The following is a 19388-nucleotide window of genomic DNA, read 5'->3' as shown; positions in this document are numbered from 1 at the left end:
TACGTTTTATCTGCTGGTTTGTTCGTATTAAACAATGACACGCAGCCCACAGAGAGATGGCAGGAAAGTAGGCACGACTCAATAGTCGCGTTTCAGTGCGAAAGGCATTCGATATTAATTTTTTTTTAGATACTTCAGACAAGAAAATGAAGCACTTGACATGGATTATTTTACAGCGCTTCATTTTTAATCGGGCCTTAAAAAATAAAATTGATTAGCAGCGTTATCTGCTGGGCTCGTTGGTATAGAACGCCGTATTTTGAAAGCCCAAGTAAAGACGAAGGACAACAGTACAGGACGGGACCAGCGCTTGTCACGTCCTGTTGTTATGTTAATCGCCTTAACGTGTGCATTTAAAGTGCGGCATCTCTCAAGTAGCATGAGCAATAAACTACATAAATTTGATTCATTCGTCTGCAAGATGTTTACCTTTGTTAAATTAAGATTTGATTGACCAGACTACCTTTTTATACACTCTTTTCTTCGCTAACAACCGTTTGCTTCTCGAGATTCTCGATGCATAGAAATTATTCCGCAGTTCTCTTTATGACTTATGCCGGGGCCAAACTCGGATGAGTGCAGAAAACTGCCGGGAAGCCAGTTTAAATAATTATACTCCCTAGGTCTCTGTAATTTACTGGGTGGTTGTTTTGCCCGTTCGTTTTCAGTCATCTCCACCTACAGCAGAGCATACTAGCGCTGCACTACATGATGTCTCTGGTAAAAGCATGACATATTGGGGCATTTCAAATATTACGGGAAGCTGCGTGATACCCACCAATCAGTGGCTAAATTTGACAGTGTCCGCTAATGCTGCCACAGGCAATGCTGCAAATATGTTGGTGCGGTTTTTGTTACTCCGTCCCAGCAGCAAAGAAACTTTTTTGAGTGAGGGATGCAAGCAGAGAAATTTACAAAAACAAAAGTACACGATGTGATCACACCACCTAATATTATTCATACAATTCATAGTGATACCGCAAGTTTCACTGTTATTATTTCTATTGCACAGTTCGACGCCTAATTAGGTGCCTAAGTGGCAGTGCATGATTTAGTAAATTGGGACCAAGGCGGCGGTTTCATGGCAAAATGTCTCTTGCGATTGAGGGGAAGTGTCCAGAAACTACGCAATCGAATCACATTGGAACTCAGCAAAGCCAAAGTTTAGTACTTTCAGCAGCTGTTTCAATATGCCTCGATATCTCGTCCTGATCGGGTCTGGAAGATTGTAAACGACGTACTCGGCATGCGCACAGCGGTGCCTAATCAGTTTCAAATTACTGTCCACGGTAAACTGCTTACCGGTGGTGCTCTAGCAGAGCATGTCAACACCCACTACATTACTGCTATGATTAACAATGCTACTCCTTGTGAAATGTCATCCTCCCTTGACAACAACATCTTGGACACTCTTTTTATGGTGCCAACGAATACAGCTGAAGTTTACAACATATTTACTTCACTCAAAAACAGTAAAAGCCTTGGCATGGATGATATCCAGATTCGACCCGTTAAATACGTCCTCGACGTCCTCTGCCCGGCCCTCGTAGACATTTATAACCTTGCTTTGCCGACAGGTTTTTTTCCGCTCCACATGAAACGCGCAAAAAGTTTCAGTTTTATTTAAAGGTGGCGACAAAAATGGTGTTGCCAACTACCGACCAGTGTCAGTTCTCCCAGTTTTTTGGAAGTGTCTTGAGAACGGTATTTGGTCCCGGCTCGACCCCTTTTTTACCAAGAATAAACTACTTTCTGAATGCCAGCATGGGTTTAAAAAGGGGTGCTCTACCCAGTCTGCCCTTTTGACAAGGGTGGAAAGTTGGGCGAGTCGATATCGACTCCTTTTGGTTGAAAAGGAATTAATACTCAAAAACATGGAAGCGAACAAACTGACGCTAACGGTATTTGTAGACTATAGTAAAGCATTGACTGCCTGGCTCAACCATGCTGTTCTCCTTAATAAGTTGTATCATTATGGCATTATGACCCCATTCACTCTTAAAATCAGATTTTTCAAAGCGCATGCAATCTGTAGCGATCGATGGCAGTTTGTCATCCTTAAAGAAATACCATGCGGCGTTCCTCTAGGCAGTGTTTTGGGACCGTTTTTATTTAATGTCTATGTGAACAATGTGGCTCGTACTAATAGGTGTGCCAAATTCGTTTTGTACGCTGATGATACCAGCTTGTTTTTCACATCAGATAATAGTTCACACCTGTTCCAATAACCCCTTTGATAATTGCTCGATTGGTCGAGCAAAAACCATTTAAGAATAAACCATAAAAAATCAAAAGCTACACTGTTTGCTTCAAAAAACAAACCCGTAAGTTTGATTGGCAGGCTGCACTTGGGCAGCTCTACAGTCGATATAATAGAAGAGCACAAAGTTTTAGGAGTGGTACCGTTGCACCCTATGACATAGCCACTGGCGACAGCCACAGGCGAAAAAACTCTCTTCCACTGTTGGCTTAATAGACCGATCTCGAGACATTTTTTCAACTAATATCAAACTTCAACTTCTCCACTGTGTCCTTCGGTTTCAAATGAACTATTGCACGTTAATTTGGGCCGTGACTCCTAAAAAAATATAACTATTCTGCATAGGCACGAAAAGAAATCTGTCCGCTGCATTGCAAATGTTTCATACTGTCACCACACTCATGACCTGTTTGCTCAGTTCAAGTTAGTTAGCATAGAACAAATTTCCATTTACCATCTACTATACATGCTGCACTTTTGAAGAAAATCTTACGAGCAGTTCCTGAAGGAATTGTGTACTCTTACATTGAAAACTCACACATATCAAACAAGATTATCCGAGAAATGGTTTGGTTTGTGCAGCGGCCGCTCACAAATTATCTTCTGCAAGCATTAACGTACAGTGTACGATTTCTACTAAACAAGCTGAAAACACATTTTTCTGGTTCTGTTGATTTAAGTCGTACAGCATTGCGTGACATATTTGTTTCTGGCCAATTTTCTTAGTACTCAGTTCTGCCGCGGAAATTGTGTGATTGGGCGTAGGAGTGTGTTCTTTGTCTTCTCATCAGGATCTCACATGTAAAATGCTTCACAGTACTAATTTCATTTGTTTCTAGCGCAGGCTTCATTGTTGCGCAGATTGTTTTCTCGTTTGTTAGCTAAATTATGTTGATAAATGGAGCGCGTGTATTCTATTGCACTGTGTAAGTTTATTGTATATATTCTTTCATTGCATTTGAACCATTGTAGCGTTTATGTGAAGTCGCAGCTGCGAAAATGGCTCTCTGACCTTGTCAAGCTTTCACACATTTTTTGGGGGGAAGCCATCAACATTCTACCAATTTTGGAAATAAATTATGATTGGATTTGATTTCAATAATCCGACCGTTGCTTGCTACATCGAATTGCGAGAAACAGCAATTGACGCTGTTGAGATTGGTTCGTTGATGCCAGAAACTCAACATACGTCGTGCATTTATGTCCTCAGCATGAATTCGGCGCTGTTAATTATTGTATGTAGAGGTGCATTAAAAAGCCGCAGCAAAAGCCAAGGCTATCAACGTCGTGCGTGAGTGCTGAAATGATCAACTTCTTATGGCATTTCTTGTGTCACGAATGCAAGAGCAAACAAAGCTCACGGAAGACACTTACCGGCCATTAACGAAAACACACAAATTATCTCTGCCCTAACGAAAGCCAGTGAGAACAGCAGAGTGCTTGCTAGACCTCTTTCCAGAGCGCATGACGCAAGACGGAATGAGGTCGCCCTGAGGGCAGAAGCCGAAAACAAAGTGCAGCTGGCTTGTAGCCAGCCGCGTAATTAATACTCCGGCGCTGGCAAACAAGCAACCGGTGGTCCCGAAACGCGCGCATAATTAGGAAGTGTTGACGAGCCTAGACAAGTCATTCGTTATGGGCTCAGATGTGGCTGGTGAACCTATCGCGTTGAACACATTTATGAACTTTCATACCCTATGTATAGCACATTGAATCTTTGAACTGTGCGCATATTTTAATATGTTTTTGAGCTCCATTTCAGAAACTTCATTACCTGTCTTGCATCTTCATCCACTATTTCTGATCAGTGTTTACTACAGACGGGCTCGAAACACCTTGCTTCACTTAAAATTCAATCTTCAATTGATGATCTTCATATTCTTTCATGTTCCTACGCTAATGCTCTTAATTTGATGTAGGTTTCGGGACTAACAAAATCTGTTGGCCTTATAAGGTACGCAACTCATTTCTAGTTCAATATGCTGGTAGATGCTGCATATTCATAAGACTTATCAAATATGTTTCGCAATATCAGTCTCTAAACACAATATCAAATTTTTTTCTGTATTAACTCCAACATTTTCATAGCTAGTTTTCTTTGCAAGCGCTTAAAATGCGTATAGTATTTCAGTCCACTGGATCATCGGTCAGACATTTCATCAGGCATCCCACAGGGCTTGGTTGTCGGTTTATTTCTTTTCTCGTTATATATTAATGATCTACCGCTTCATGTATTAAAAAAACATACGTCTCTACGCCGTTGATTGTGAGCTTTATGATACAATTACATCAGCCCTGGGTAAGGAACTTTAAGAAAGTATTTGGGAAGCTTCTATAAGCGGTGCGCTACATTGCAAAACAGCATTAATTTCTCAGAAACCTTCTTCATGTAATGCTCCAGGCGCATTCTAATGCTTCATTCACAGATTCCTTCTTAGAAAATTAATTAAAAGCAGTTCTGGAATAGAGATACCGCGGTCTTACATTCACGCAACATCTGTCATGGTCTAAACACGTTGATATGAATTATGCAGACCTCAGCAAAGGTTCCAATACTTTTTGTTAGTGCGACATTGTGCCTGCTGGCATAAAGTATTATTTACAAATATAGGTACATACTGGACTCTCAGGTAGAAAGTCCAGTAACGTCCGGTGGTGCGACAAAAAATTCTATTCGACATCTGGTGGACGGCCTGGGGTCGGTCCGTACCGGAGCAGGTGTTTCTACCGGATAGCACGCAAAGAGGGGCAGGTCCAAAGCAAGTGTTCTGTGTCCGCCTCGCAGACAGGAGAGGGACAGAAGGGGCAGGAGTCACTGAAAAGGGCATGGTACTGTGGCGGCCACCACCAGGTTACCGCTGGGGTGAGGGCAGGCGTAGCCTTCGAAGCAAGACCTTTTCCCATCGTGCAAGACCGCTAGGGAGGTCCATACCACACGTTGGGAGAAGCGCTGCGTGGCGCGCCGGAAGTTTTTTTTTTTTCTCTCGACGGATTACTGTCTCCGGAGAGGTTGGAGCCGCTTGAAGTGTGCGTGGAGGAGCTGGTTCGTGACTTGCTGCATCCACCAAAGCTTGTGTGGGGTGGGTATCTCGACGAATCTATCCTAGACATACCGCGAGGGGAAATTTTTCACTTATGTCCTGATGGAGGCGAAACGCAATAGGCGCCCGTGTGCTGTGCGATGTCAGTGCACAATAAAGATTCCCAGGTGGTCGAAATTATACCGGAGGCCTCCACTACGGCATCTCTTCCTTTTTTCTTTCACTCTTTTTTTTTATCCCTTACGGCGTGGCTACGGTGTCGACAGAGATATGTGAGGCAGTTACTGAGTCATTGGCTTTCCTCACAACCGATTTTACTTTTACAATATGTCCTGAACTAGCTGTCCCAATAAATCGGTGTTCAGAACTCGCCACAAACTACGAACGGTGCCTGAGGAGACTGTGAGGATGTGAAGGTGGCTTCTAGATGGCAACAGTGAACAGAGGATGCTTAATGCGTTCCGAGTGGCCAACAGCGCTGCCTGTGTCGATGGCCAGGCAGGAGATTAAGCGTGTGAGCACGTTGCAATTTGTGGTAATAATGCAGGTGAAGCCATAACCATGGTCACGTGATCTTCACTCACAATAGCGTCGACATACGCAACGTGTCTCCATAGTGAGGTTTCAGTTGTAAAGACGAGGTGCCATTCGTCCCCACACTAGACTCACTGAGGTAGCCAACGGATCGTGAGTGTATGCGAGTCGTAGGCTGATTTTCTCTAACTTGCTGGTAAAGTCACGATGGCCGTGACGGGCAGGAAACGATGGGCATCACAGCGCCATCTCTCATATATTTTGCGAGAGCTGCGGCTTCAGGGATATTGCGGCATTTTGTGCACCGGGCTTGGCGACGCTTGTGACTCAGTTCGTCAAAGCGGGTTTATTGACGCATCGGCCTGGAGGGCGCGAATTGGGGTAATTTGTGGGAGGCCCCTAAAACACGCATTGCTTCTCGACTGATCAATTCCAAGCGATTCCACACTTGTGATACTTGCAATCCCATACTTGCGCCGCACTTTCCGCATTGCTCCACTAGATACCAAGTGACTTCAATACAAAATTCTGACCTTCCCTTCGCTATAATACGCCTTGCGCCCTTCGCAATCTTCATAACCATGCGTATGCAATCAAATAAGAATAGGTTTGAAAAGGCAGCTCGTTTAATATTTGTCCGATATGAAAAAGATTTTTCTCCTTTTCTCCTATGCCGGATCTGTGGTATACACTCCATTTTCCTCACGACGTCGCAGTGAATTGGTTTAACTGCTTACGCACTTTAATTAAGCAGCCACAATTTGAATAGCTTACCACTAAATCTTTTGTACTACCGTACTAGACAACAATCCTACACAGAAACAACAAAATCTGTCTTTATTACAAAACGACAAAACATTTTGTCGTATTGTTGGGACAGTTCGGCTGTCTTTTTCGACTGGATGCGTTTAACATTAGTAAACATGAATCACCACATGAAATTCTCCAGGGGTAGAAAAAAAACACTACAGTGTTGCTTCCTTTCTTTGTAGTTCTCACTTTCGGTTTCTGTAGCCGAACGATGGCCGCGACATAACAAGTGGGTATGCGCCTAATCCAACTTCTGCACCCCTCTATTCGAAATGAGTAAAAAAATATTTTTTTTTTCACCGTTTGTTAAAAACAAGAACCTTTAGAAAGGGGCCTGAAGTCGGCATGACTGCATATTTTTTTTTCTATTTGCGACCACTATGAGCCCGTATGTCTGCTTGGGACCAGGTCAAACATGAACGGAATGTTGCGCAAGAACTGCACACAAGCAGAAAGAGAAACTTTCGGACAGGAACCATATCCGCACGCAAGTAGCCAGATAAAACTTTGGAACCCACACTGGGGTCTAAATGGCAGGACTATGACAAACACGCTTCGCAGCCGGTTCACGTTTATTACAGTGGCGAAATCAGGTGCAGGTGTTTCAAGTCGGCCGGAAATGTTTTGTACATCCCTGTCGCTGTTTCTGTAGTCTCCATGAGAATGTTGAGATAAAGTTTCGAACGCTAGTGTCGGCCACAGTGCCAGCAATTGCTGAGCCGTAATGGGAAAGGGTGTGGACGACATCTTCTTGAGGCCCGATAGCTACGTCCATGTAGCGGCAGCCGTTGTGAATCCGCATACTTCAGCGCATATTTTGAAACTTTGAATGGCACAAGAGGGGTACACGCATGGCGGATAGAAAGCCATCACGTCCTGCAAAAACATCTGCTATCGGCAGTCGCTTGCGTCTGCTCGACCATCGGAAGAAAACGCAAACAAAGTTTCTTATTACTTTTGGGGCTAAGGCTCAGCCAGTAGTATTTAGCGCGCCCGTTGAACTTCACTGTACTCCGCGACAACTTCCTGTGGCCATGGAGTGGAAGTTATGAAGCTTAAACAAGCCCCGACTTTCTACGCAGCGTAATTTAGGCCCCACTCGAAGTTAATAGTTTTCTCTGAATGCATAGTATGTTGTCAATATCTGTTATTTAAGGCGCATTTCTAACACAGCTGCCAAATTTCAAGATTGAAACTGAAAGAAAAACGTGGGGCCTTCTTTACTTTATTCTTAAAGAAATTGCGATAGCACTTCGACTGGCTGCTGTGGTGCCTACAATGAGTGCCTAATGCTGTTCTTGCGATTTTCCCGCCAAATCTCCTCTTGGAACCCGTTCCATCGCACTTATGAGTCGTCGACTTCTAGAACATTCGATTACCTTAAGGTAGGTTGCTCAGAAGTCAGTGGCCATAGCGGGCAGGTTGTGATTTCGTCACGAGATCAGATGACCTCTCTCAATCAATGAGAAAACTCCGTGACCAAGTAAACTGAAATTTCTTGTGAGACGACAGCACAGATGCTATCGTATTGAAAAGAGTCTTATTGATTACAAGAAATTTGCTGCAAGCATTATTGATTACAAGAAATTTGCTACAAGCACGTCTAGTTGCAAGAACCTTGATAAATGGCGTCAGCTGCGCCAGCGATGTAACGAAGCAACCGCGGGTAGAGCAGAGCGCCAGACTTCGATGTGAACTGCCGTGCGACCGAAATATTTGGAAGAATGGTGCATTTTGGGACGCCGCACACTTTGTTGCCTTCGTTTTACAGCTAACAAAAATTTTTCCCTACTGCAGGAGTCATCCATGGCAAACTTGAAAAGGCTCTCATGCTCGTGGCACTAGAACGCATTCCGAGAGAGAGAGAGAGAGAGAGAGAGAGAGAGAGAGAGAGAGAGAGAGAGAGAGAGAGAGAGAGAGAGAGGAGAACTTTAATGGAACAGGAGAGGTCTGCCTGGTTGTCGGCCTCGCATGCTACTCCAGAACATGATAGGAGGAAGCGCCGTTTCAGAGCGCGACACATCCCCTGTATTGCCGCAAGCGTTCTCAAACATACAGACGTGAGCACTCGCATATCTTCGAATACATATATAAATTCCAGGCCGTCTTTAAGAAAGACTTCGTAGTCAACCTTAGAAAGCCACCACGCGTTTCGGTTATTTCCTCAGCGTCAGCTGTTTTCTCCTCAAATGAAACCAAGATGCGACTGCGAAAGAAGGCGTTTACGAACTAAGCCGCACGTCACCATTATGCGGAATGAATAGCGGGTACCGTGCCATTTCCTTTTCTTGCAACGATTTCACACTTTCATAACAAGCCCTTCAGACAGCAACCAGCCCGCAGGAACAGTGAACCTGAAAGCACATGCTCGTATCTGATAGCTCGCAGTAACTGTATGCTTGTACGTATAGCTTACTTACTTGCGTAAAGAAGGAGCTTGCATAACGAACACATGTCCTTCTTTGACGGTGAAAAGTGCTATTTTTTCCCTCACGTAACAAACGCACACCGTTCCACTTGAGCGCAGTGCGCATATACAGGCCTATTAATTTTTTTACGCGGAAAGAACTACGCAGCACTACATACCCATCAATTCTGGACGAGAGCATTTATCAACGGGAAAAAGTTTATGAACGCAGCTTTTTTTGGCATTGTAAGATATAATTATAGTACTCATATATCCGCATCTCTCCCGTAGGCAGCCCTTCATTTTTTTTTTTTTTTGCTATCGCTAAAAGTGTCCCCATTGGTTTTATATGGCACTCGATGCGGGCGATGGAAATACTTTAAAAACAAGATTTTGCTACGCATCGGAAGAAGGCAATATTTCTATAACAGCACCTTACAATATTCTGATATTCAAAATCTTTCTCTCAGAAAGCTGGACATAACTGCAGTCTTTAATGCCAAGACTGCTATACCTCACCCTACGAGACGAAAGGAAAACAAGAAGGTTCTGCGATCACTCTGAGAACCATCTGAAACCGCTCTTGGTTTCAAAGGCTATCTCTGTTCAGTATGTCGTAATAATTTTTTGTAGTGACTTTGACTGTCCCTTTTAAAGAAAGTATTGCGGGCCGCTACGCGAGTAGTACGTGCAGATTTAAAATAAAAGGTTGAATATTGCTGTTTCCGTGACTTCAAGCGCAGGAACTTTGATGAAGAGTGCATTTTCTTTTACTTTGAATGTGGCCCGTGCAAGATGAAGCATTCGCCGCTTTTCTGAACATTTTCCCCCGCGTTGTGAATGCACCCCCTAAATTTAAGGATATATTTTTTAAATGTCTTCAATATGTAAGTGAATACCGTATATCAACGCCTACAAAATACAATAAATTATAAAATAGACGCTAATCTGAAGAAGGGAAAGTGAAAGTTCCTCTTTCATTGCTTTCTTTTCATTCCAGTCTCTGCGCGTGTTCGCGTCCTGGCTGCGCTGAACCAAATTTCCCAAGTCTTCGCTTTGGGGACGTGTTACGAATATGAGATTGGGTCAGAACAGAGTTCCCTGGAACACCATCCGGTTATGTACCACTTAAGTAGGTGACGAAATAATGCCGAAAACGTTGCGTAAAATCACGCACAAAATGGATGCAACGACGTGAGGTGGTTGTTTTGAAATTTTAATCAATGCGAGTAAAGTCTGCCTCAGTATTAATCCGCCATGCACGATTTCAAAAAACAGACTTAACCTAATTTTCTTCCGGGGCTCTAATCAACTATTGCGCTAAGTCTGCGATGTTGTCGCGCCGAAGATTACGCTTATACATTCAACGCATTGCGTGTATTGCCCAGCCCGTCAGGTGCGCGTTAGCTGCGAAGCGCTACGTGTCGTGACAGGCCTACGGCTTGCGTCACAGGAACCTTATTGAATCGCCGCAATGCACACACAAATTGCTACCTATTGACAAGCGTGGGCGAAAAGCGCGCCGCAGAAAGAAGCAGATCCGACCACCGGCGAGAAGCGGCCGCGTGGAAGAGACAGCGGGGAGGAGAGAAACCGGTTCCGACCGGTGGCACGCGCCGGTGATGGGCAACAGGTGAGCGGGAGACGTTGAGCGTAGAGGCGCGTCTTGTATCACAAAGCTGCTTTCCTTCACGTTTCCGATATGCTAAACAGGGGAGGAGGGTAGACGCGGAGGAGACAACAAAAACAAAGTGGCACCAAAGAATGGGGCGGCATGCGTACCGCAGAGCAGGGGCAAAACCTTTTTCCCTTCCTTCGAACTCTCTTTCCATAGCATGCACTCGCGAGGCTGTGGCGGGAGCGCGACTTTTCGCTGGTCCGCTCAAAGCTGATTGCTCATGGGGTTTTCAGGGTATGAATGGTCGCCCGTTCAGCGGCGGGAGCCTCGTTCACAACTCGCACTGGTCGCTGCGCATGCGGGTGCCCGCAATTCCGCTGTTCCTTCGCCGCCTTAGGAGTCCACGCTGAAGGGACCAAGGGAAACGCGCTCTGCGCGCTGCGTTCGGCATGTGAGTGCTCTTCGCTCATTTAGTTCTCATTCTTAGTGGGATATGTCCTAGCATTGGACCTCGCAGGAGTGTCAATTGCTTTATCAACCCACGCGTTAGCAGAACTGCTAAGGGCTTCCGTACCCTGCAAAAATACAGGCATCGGCGCCGACTTCTTGTAAGCTGAATAGTAATAAATAGGTGTTCCGGTGCACAACGAAATATATTCGTAATTAACTCCAGCTCGCCGCTCCCTTTTTCCCTTACAATTTTGGGATAAAAAGGTGGTACCATTTAGATCATGTCAATCAGTGGCACAGTTGGAAAATAGTGAATGCGGTAAGCCAGTGAGAAACACCCTTCACGCTCTAGATCCAAGCACCTCGGTCGAGTCGAGCGTTCATGGTGTTTTCATGTGGCGCCTCGCAAGGCGCGTGAGAGTAAAACGTGATAAGTGCATCAGTCAGTCTTCAATACTCAGTCATTCCACGTGTCGTATTACATACCCAATTCACACTCAATCTGCGCTTTATATTCAAAACCAGAACTACCCCGTTGCACTATTCACGCTGCGAATACAGGCCCATTTATTGTTCACAACTACATAATCTGTGCTTCTGTTTTCCAACGTCCACAGGAATCAATTCTTTTCATGTTGCTCTGAAATACCGTTCGTCATCAGTTCATCGACCATAGTTCTTTAATCAACAACCAGTACGCTAAGTTGGCAGCTGGTAAAAATTGTTCGAAATAATTCTGATAAATTTGAGCTGCCTTTTTCAGCTATTTCTCGTTTGAAATGCTTACAGTTCTCTCAGAAATCAGCATCCTTGGCGTCATAATTTCGTTGCTGGATGAAAAAAAAGTTTTTACGAGATTTCGTTTAAAAATTTCAAGTCGGACGATTTTGTTGTGCCTCCCATTAGCTAGCGAGCCGCCGCGGCGGCTCGGTGGTTACGGCGCTTGGCTGCTGACTCGAAAGATGCGGGTTTGATCCTGGCCGTGCCGGTCGATTTTCGATGGAAGCGAAATTCCAGAGGCCCGTGTACTTTGCGATGCCAGTGCACGTTAAAGAACAACAGGTAGTAGAAATTTCCGGAGCCCTTCACTACGGCGTCCCTCATAGCCTGAGTCGCTTTGGGTCATTAAGCCCCCATAAACCAAACCATGAGCTAGCGATTATCTGCAGCTGTTTCTCTAACGTTATGTAATATTAGGCTCCATTTCTTCAATTCATTACGGTACATATGTGCAGTTAGCTTGTCGTTACACTTTGTTCGTCACTGTGCGTTCAATATATTTTGGAGCGGTGTTTTATACAACAACGCATGTAATTATCATCTTGCGCCCCTAAAGACTCATTCTAAATTGATTTAAATGTTGATATGCAGGAGCGGTTTACCGCTAACATTAGAATTATAGTTACCATGAACTGAACGATTTAAAAAAGTTTGGCATTTTACAGAGGGAGCCAGACATTCAGAACGAGTTGTGGCGTCGATAGCATTTTACTTCAGATTACGGTTCTCCCGGCCGTGCTTCCGTCCAAAAGCATGCGTCCCGTTAAAGGCACACTGAGCTACAGAACACTCACTCCCGGTGCGGACAAAACGACGCGTTATCTCCACTCCAGCTTGCGACACACGAAGTCTTAGCTTTCACGAAACCATTCAGTGCTGATTGCTCTTTATTAGAAGCATCTATGGCCAGGTCACTGATGGCCGGACAAATCTGTACTCCTATTTGCAATAATGAAATAATGTCAATTTGGGTACTGACGAAACTATTGGCAGTTAGCGAATAGGCTTTAGAATAAAGTTTACTAAGCGGATAGGGTTTTTGAAATGTGGCACAAACTATTACATAGTTATCTTGTGCCCTTAATTCCCAGGCCCACGGCAGGTCGCTTACTGCTTATTTATTTGTGTATTTCCTGACAGCCGATGAATTCATGTTGTGCTCAGTGATAACGTCGTCACTTTTATTGTTACCTTTTTTTCTGTGGGGTAGTGTGTGATCCTATGAGGTGCTGCATGCCCTCAGCTCGCGGGCTAATAGAATATTCCCTCTGTCGCATTGCGGCCTAGTGACCGAACTAAATGCGTCGTTCAGTTGAGAGACTAAATAATTGCGTTTTGGCATGGCAGCCGGAGCTGCGAAATGGCAAACCAATATATCGCATCGGCAGCAAATTAATGGCAGAAGCTGTTTACTATTAGAGTAAGTGGAGCTAAAGGCGCCAACTTTATGGGTGCCCAAACCAAGTTTATCACTTCCAACACACAGTACCGAAACTCTAAGCCGCCACGGGTAAGGCTAACAGAGTAAAAGAAAAATGCACTTCTGATGGCGGTGCAGCACAGCAGAGCATCGTTGCCACACCGAATTGTGTAGAGGTGCGCTGAGTTTGGCTGTGATTGCTTGCAGAATGTTGGAAGGGCCACGAGAGATTGCATTACATGCATCTAGACGCCAAACTTCGCGACAGTATTGGGAAGTGGGGAGACTGGTGAGGGGGGGAGGGAAGGTGGAAACTGGAGGTTGTCGTGTGCTCGTAGTATTTTGGGCAAAAGAGCAGCCCTAGCAGAGCAATACACCATTAGTAAGTGCGTACAGTAGTTGAATTCAGCTGGGATACAAAGAAGTTAATGTTAGGACCCTTCGGAAATGGAAAGATAGATTGTAACTCTTTAGTAAAATAAAGTGCTGCTGGATAAGAACACAAATTTAGGTATTTTGTAGCCAAAAAGTGGCTTTCCGTTCTACATTTTTTTTTTTGGGGGGGGAGGGGGAGGAGGGAGGAGTTATGTGAGGTCTCTAATACCGTACTGTGCATGTTATGTGAGGTAAACAGATGTTGCAGTAATGATTTATGTTACGCATAAAATTTTACTCAGGTCGGACTGCGCTATATATCCGGCTGTTAAGATAGTGTGGCATATATAAAAAAAATGCGTTTCATAATCGTAGCAATATGCATGCATACATCATTTTCTTCTGAAACGTGCGGGTAATATCTTAACTACACTTTTCTGCTGTACCTTTAACGAAATTACAGTAATATCACCTATGTCATACCGATCAGAAGGGCTGCATTTTGGGCGAGTTGGTACTGCATTCTATCTTGGAAATAACTGCGCACGCACAAGACAGCACGTAATAAGGGACACACACAGGCGCACATAGTGTGTTACTTTTCGTGTCCTGTCTTAGGCGTGCACAATTATTTCCCAGAAATTCACATTAATCTTCGAACCGAGGTCGTAGTTCATGTCGCCACCTGTTTAGCATGCCCATTGGCTTCGACGCGTCGTTCCTAAGCAGGTGACACCTGGGCAAGCATGCTGCTCCAAAGCAAAACGCCGCGAGCATAACGTAGAGGCGTGCGACGTACTCAATGGCCTTTGAAGGCCAATTGATTGTCGCCAATAGATATTTTATCTTCCTTTCGAAAACAATAATTTTTTCGCTTATTCTTGACATTTATTTTTATTCTGACGCATTCAAGACTATTCTTCATGCATCACTTTGCTTAAATATATCGTAAAATAACTCAAATTCCTCAAATGCACAAACTGCGGTAGAGTTATCTCCGAAAAAAAAAGAATTTTCCACATGTTACAGTTGTGTTTTACAATTTACATATGGAAAAAGAAAAATAAGGCTAAGACCTAAGCCATAATGTCCATCGTATGAAATAATACAAGCTTGACCCACCGTGGCGGCTCAGCGGCTTTCGCATTCATCTGCTGATACCAAGGTTTCGGGTTCAACCACAGCAGCGACGGCCTTATTTCGATGTGGGCTGTGCGATGTCAGTACAAGTCAGAGAACCCCAGCGGGTCTAAATTATTTCGCCACTACGGTGTCTGTCATAGCCCATGTGTGGCTTCAGGACGTTAAACCCCACAATTTATAATTTACAAATAAAACCTCGAGCAAACAATGGAACTGATTACGTTGCAGCTGTCCATCAGTGGTAGAACCCTGGGACAGCTTCCGCAATTTATTTATTTTCTGTTTTTAGCTTTTCTGAAATGAAATGATAGAATACTAAATTTACATTATTGGCGCCAGCGTATACCGCGAATATAAAATTACTGCTTTTAAAAATATTTCCTCGCTTGAAACGTGACCAAGCTCTCCTTGTGATATGAAGCTTTCTGCGACACAAATTTACTTAGCCTTTTTGACCGGAAGTATGATATGGACGTATGACCGGAAGTTTGACAGCTGATTTGTCGTACAAATAAACCAGTGGATGGTGAGAGTGAGAAAAGCAGAGCTTTTTGTAGGACCCTGTTCATGCGCAAGAAGTGCCTTTTTATTTGTTGCATCGTCGACGTATATATTACGAAATACGCGCGTCTAACATGTCACAAATAAACTAATCATACAGAAACACGTTGGTTTCCAATCAAAGCTCTTCTTGGTACCTGTTTTTGGTGGCTACCCAGACCGGTTGAAAGGGCTGCAGCGAGGACGACACCCTTGCTCGATGCGTGAAACTTGCTGTGCACTTGTATTTAAAACAAAAATTGCGACCGAGCCTGTTATATGTGCATAAACTCTCAATGACAATTGTGTTTACCGAAAGAAGAATGCGCGTTATATTTCTGTGATACTTCCGGATATGTTGGGAACAGCCCATTGCTTGCTGCCATCAAAGCATTTAATAAGTGCCATCAAAACTTTTAATAAGTGCCTTCGGTAAGCCGTTCATATGCACTTTTACAGAAGAAATACACGCTCCGTTTAGATTCGGCGCGCATTTTCGCTTTTATTTTTTGTCCTCTCTCCCTCCCGCAACGCGCAGGCGCTGTGCTCTTCCAGCTGGCAACTGCCACGCTGTACTTTCCCCACATCCTGGACTTGCTGTCAGTGTGTTTACTCTCCAAGTAAATATCAAAGGAAAACTCCCCGGCCGGTATCTCTTGGCTGCGAATCGCCGCCGGGCGGCGTTATGCTTTATCCAGGAAGGATATGGCGCTTTAACCAGAATTTCAGCTCTCGTGGGGTCAAATGCGTGCTTAAACTGCGCCAGGTTCGGATCAGATCTATGCCTTCGGGTACGGGCAGCTCAGCGTTGAGAGAAGCTAGTCTTTCTTCTGGTGAGGAGTTGGTACGTTCAAGGCATTAATTAATACAATTTAAGTGGAGAAGCCGATGTAACAGCTATGAGTCGTTTGGTATTTCATGGTTTGAAATTAATTTTGACGAATGCGGCTGTTGAGCAGGTAACAATATCGCTGTAAAGAACTATTTTTCCAATACAGCTTCCAGTCAGATGCGGCCGACGCGGCCCGCTTCGATCCCTTGACGTCACTGTTTGAGCAGTATGCTGCAATGGTTGAACCCACCTAAGACATATTTGTTTGAAACAGAGGGGGTCGTATTACTTGCTACCAAAAGCTAAATTTCTGCATGTCTGTGTTATGAAGACCAGGCGCAAAACCCAGCTTTTGGCGGTTACGATTGTGTAGAAAAACTGCTTTCTAAGCTGCAAAACCCGAATGAAGTAATATTCTGGACTTCCCTTCTGTCACTGTTTGCTGTCGTTAATTAATGGTCTTGGGCACTGTGGTCCCCAAATTTAGCGGAATCCTGCAGCATCCGAACAGGTAACGGTCAAGTATTTCTCCCACTTATGTGTTTAAGAGAAAATTCGCGCTTTCTGCAAGAAAGGTTTGCTTTGGTTTATGGGCGTTTAACGTCCCAAAGCGACGCAGGCTATGAGGGACGCCGTAGTGAAGAGGTGCGGAAATTTCGACCACTTGGGGTTCTTGAACGTGCACTGATATTGCACAGTACACGGCTCAATAAAACTTCGCCTCCATCGAAATTCGACCGCCGCGGCCGGGATCGTACCCACGTCTTTCGGGTCAGCAGTCGAACGCCATAACCACTGAGCACAGCGGCTGGCCGCAAGAAAGGTTCTGCAAGAAAGTTCATTTGGGTTGATATAACGAAATAGTTAACATAACGAATGTTCAAATCCTTCCGTTAGGTGCATCAGTTTTTCTTCGATATTTTCTTGTTCGAGATCGCAAAAAAAATTAAACATAATTTTCCCTCTTGTACGTGTTGACGAACGCACATTTATGTACCTTCTTCGTTGCATGAAATGAACAGCAGTCACTTATAAGCAAATAATTCTCACTCCTAAACCTGGAGAGTATCGGGGCAAGATGGCGGCTAGATGGTTCAGTGCTTAACTGAAGCCATCAGGTCTGGTTTTCTTGCGATGTAAACCTATGGAAAGAGAGAGGCGGTGTTGTCAGCGTGGTTAAATACTGTTTAGTCAACATTCGTACGGAAAGAAATGTTTTCCAGGGTAAAGTGTTAGTGCGCGGGAAGAAAATAAATTTCTGCGCACCTTCCACTTCTAAATCTAAAGACGTAGGCAATACGAGAAACAAGATAGGTATATAATAAGGATGTTAAATATGATAAGGATCTTGTTATCAGGCTTTCTTTAGAAAAAGAAAGCTAGCTTCAGATTGTTATTTAATAAAGGGAATGTTTTCTTTCAGCATTTCCTTGGCATCTTCGATTGTTTTCAAGGAAGGTGAAACATCAACATTGTCCAATTTTTCTAATACTTCTGTTGATTACGTGACACATACACGATTGTTTCCGCCAATCGGTTCGAGTTCTACCAGGCGTTCTTGAAACGTGCGTTGCCGATCGAGTATGTAGGTTTTGTTTGAACGAACTCCATTCTTGTATTGTTTTGATATCTGTGAGCCAAACAACAGCAAGATATCTGGCGCGTCAAGGACATCTGAACGCCAGTAGCTTCTAAGTAGTTGGTTGCACCACTATGGTAGCGCCATGCTGCGCACCACCGGAGCCGCGCCCGAGCGCTCACGTTGCAAGCGAGGCCCCAGAGCGCCCGACACTCATCCCCAGCACTCACAGCATGCCACCGGTGCGTAAGACGGCCGCTCGACAGCGCTTTATTGAATACGCACAATGGCTGTCGCTTCGCCCCGGGAGCGTAAAGTGAACTCGTGACATCGCGACGGTTTTTCGGACATTGCCATTTTTCTGCACTTATTCGTGCAGGCAGCTTCAATGTGGAAGAGGACACACTGTGCATGCACATCCATACAGTCAGTACTGCCTAGTTAAATATGATAAGGATGCATTTTCTCTGGGCCGAAATAATTGTCAGTTCGACCGATATTTTCCGCGAGTCATTTTCACCTTCATTGCAGAAATCACAACCAAATTAGCTACGCAGTGCACACCTACTATTCCCTTTGATATTGCAGTTACCTGTACAATGAAAACTCTTCACTGAGAACTATAACACCTTTCTTTTATGTAATTTTCCGTAGACGAGACATGGAGATTATCAGTGATGTGCAGCATGCTAGCGGACTTACTTCTTACATTGCAGTGGCATTCTAATTATGACAAATTCATGCGTACGTGAAAGCCAGGTTTTGGCACGGTATTTAAAAAAGACGTCTTCGATACCTATACCCGATGTCATCAAAAATTGTCTTACTCATGCCGATACAACATACACAACAAAAACTTAATAACGATACCACACAGAAATTCAATATTAATAAATATTGTTATATAATTAGCTAAGCTAGGTAATTTGTCCAGAATTTCTGGAGCTTTGGTTTATTCGATATATCGCACTCTTTCTAAAGTGATTAGACGAATCGGACCACATGGATTTCTTTAAGCTCTAATTTATTTAAAATCTACGGTCAGTGTTGCTGATTTTTTAGAATCTGTGCATTGGACTGAAGCCATGATTACGTTTAAACGCTCACTTACACTTACAGCCTAGCGAAACCTTTGTTTTAAGGTAATCATCTTCACCCGCCGCGGTGGCTCAGTGGTTAGGGCGCTCAGGTACTGATCCGGAGTTCCCGGGTTCGAACCCGACCGCGGCGGCTGCGTTTTTATGGAGGCAAAACACTAAGGCGCCCGTGTGCTATACGATGTCAGTGCACGTTAAAGATCCCCAGGTGGTCGACATTATTCCGGAGCCCTCCACTACGGCACCTCTTTCTTCCTTACTTCTTTCACTCCCTCCTTTATCCCCTTCCCTTACGGCGCGGTTCAGGTGTCCAACGATATATGAGACAGATACTGCGCCATTTCGTTACCCCCAAAACCAATTATTAAGGTAATTATCTTCCGAGGAACCGGTCTTTGGGCACTTTAAACATTGCAACTTCAAACATTTTCTGAAGCTTTTCAATTGTTTTCTCAAGCTTTTCAACATTTTCTCAAGCTTTTCAATCAAACTGACTGTGCCT

The 19388-nt window shown here is 44.2% G+C and overlaps 1 protein-coding gene across 10 annotated transcripts in view; it reads left to right on the top strand.

Annotated features, from left to right (window-relative positions):
* The window catches only part of LOC144121892 (monocarboxylate transporter 13-like), a 206454-nt gene that overhangs the window by 78002 nt on the left and 109064 nt on the right, over nucleotides 1-19388 (top strand). For 2 of the 10 annotated variants that reach the window (XM_077655323.1, XM_077655322.1), the window contains exon 1: nucleotides 10904-11121. The exons of 7 other annotated variants lie outside the window; for them this stretch is intronic. The gene's annotated coding sequence lies outside the window, so the exon portion shown is untranslated. Of the gene's footprint in view, nucleotides 1-10903; nucleotides 11122-19388 lie in introns of those variants that run through there. One more of the 10 variants, XM_077655330.1, reaches the window with a different exon arrangement.

The sequence above is a fragment of the Amblyomma americanum genome, chromosome 2 (genome assembly GCF_052857255.1).
Source record: "Amblyomma americanum isolate KBUSLIRL-KWMA chromosome 2, ASM5285725v1, whole genome shotgun sequence".
In the NCBI taxonomy this organism is placed as follows: Eukaryota; Metazoa; Arthropoda; class Arachnida; order Ixodida; family Ixodidae; genus Amblyomma; species Amblyomma americanum.
This window is presented reverse-complemented; position numbering and strand designations above follow the sequence as displayed.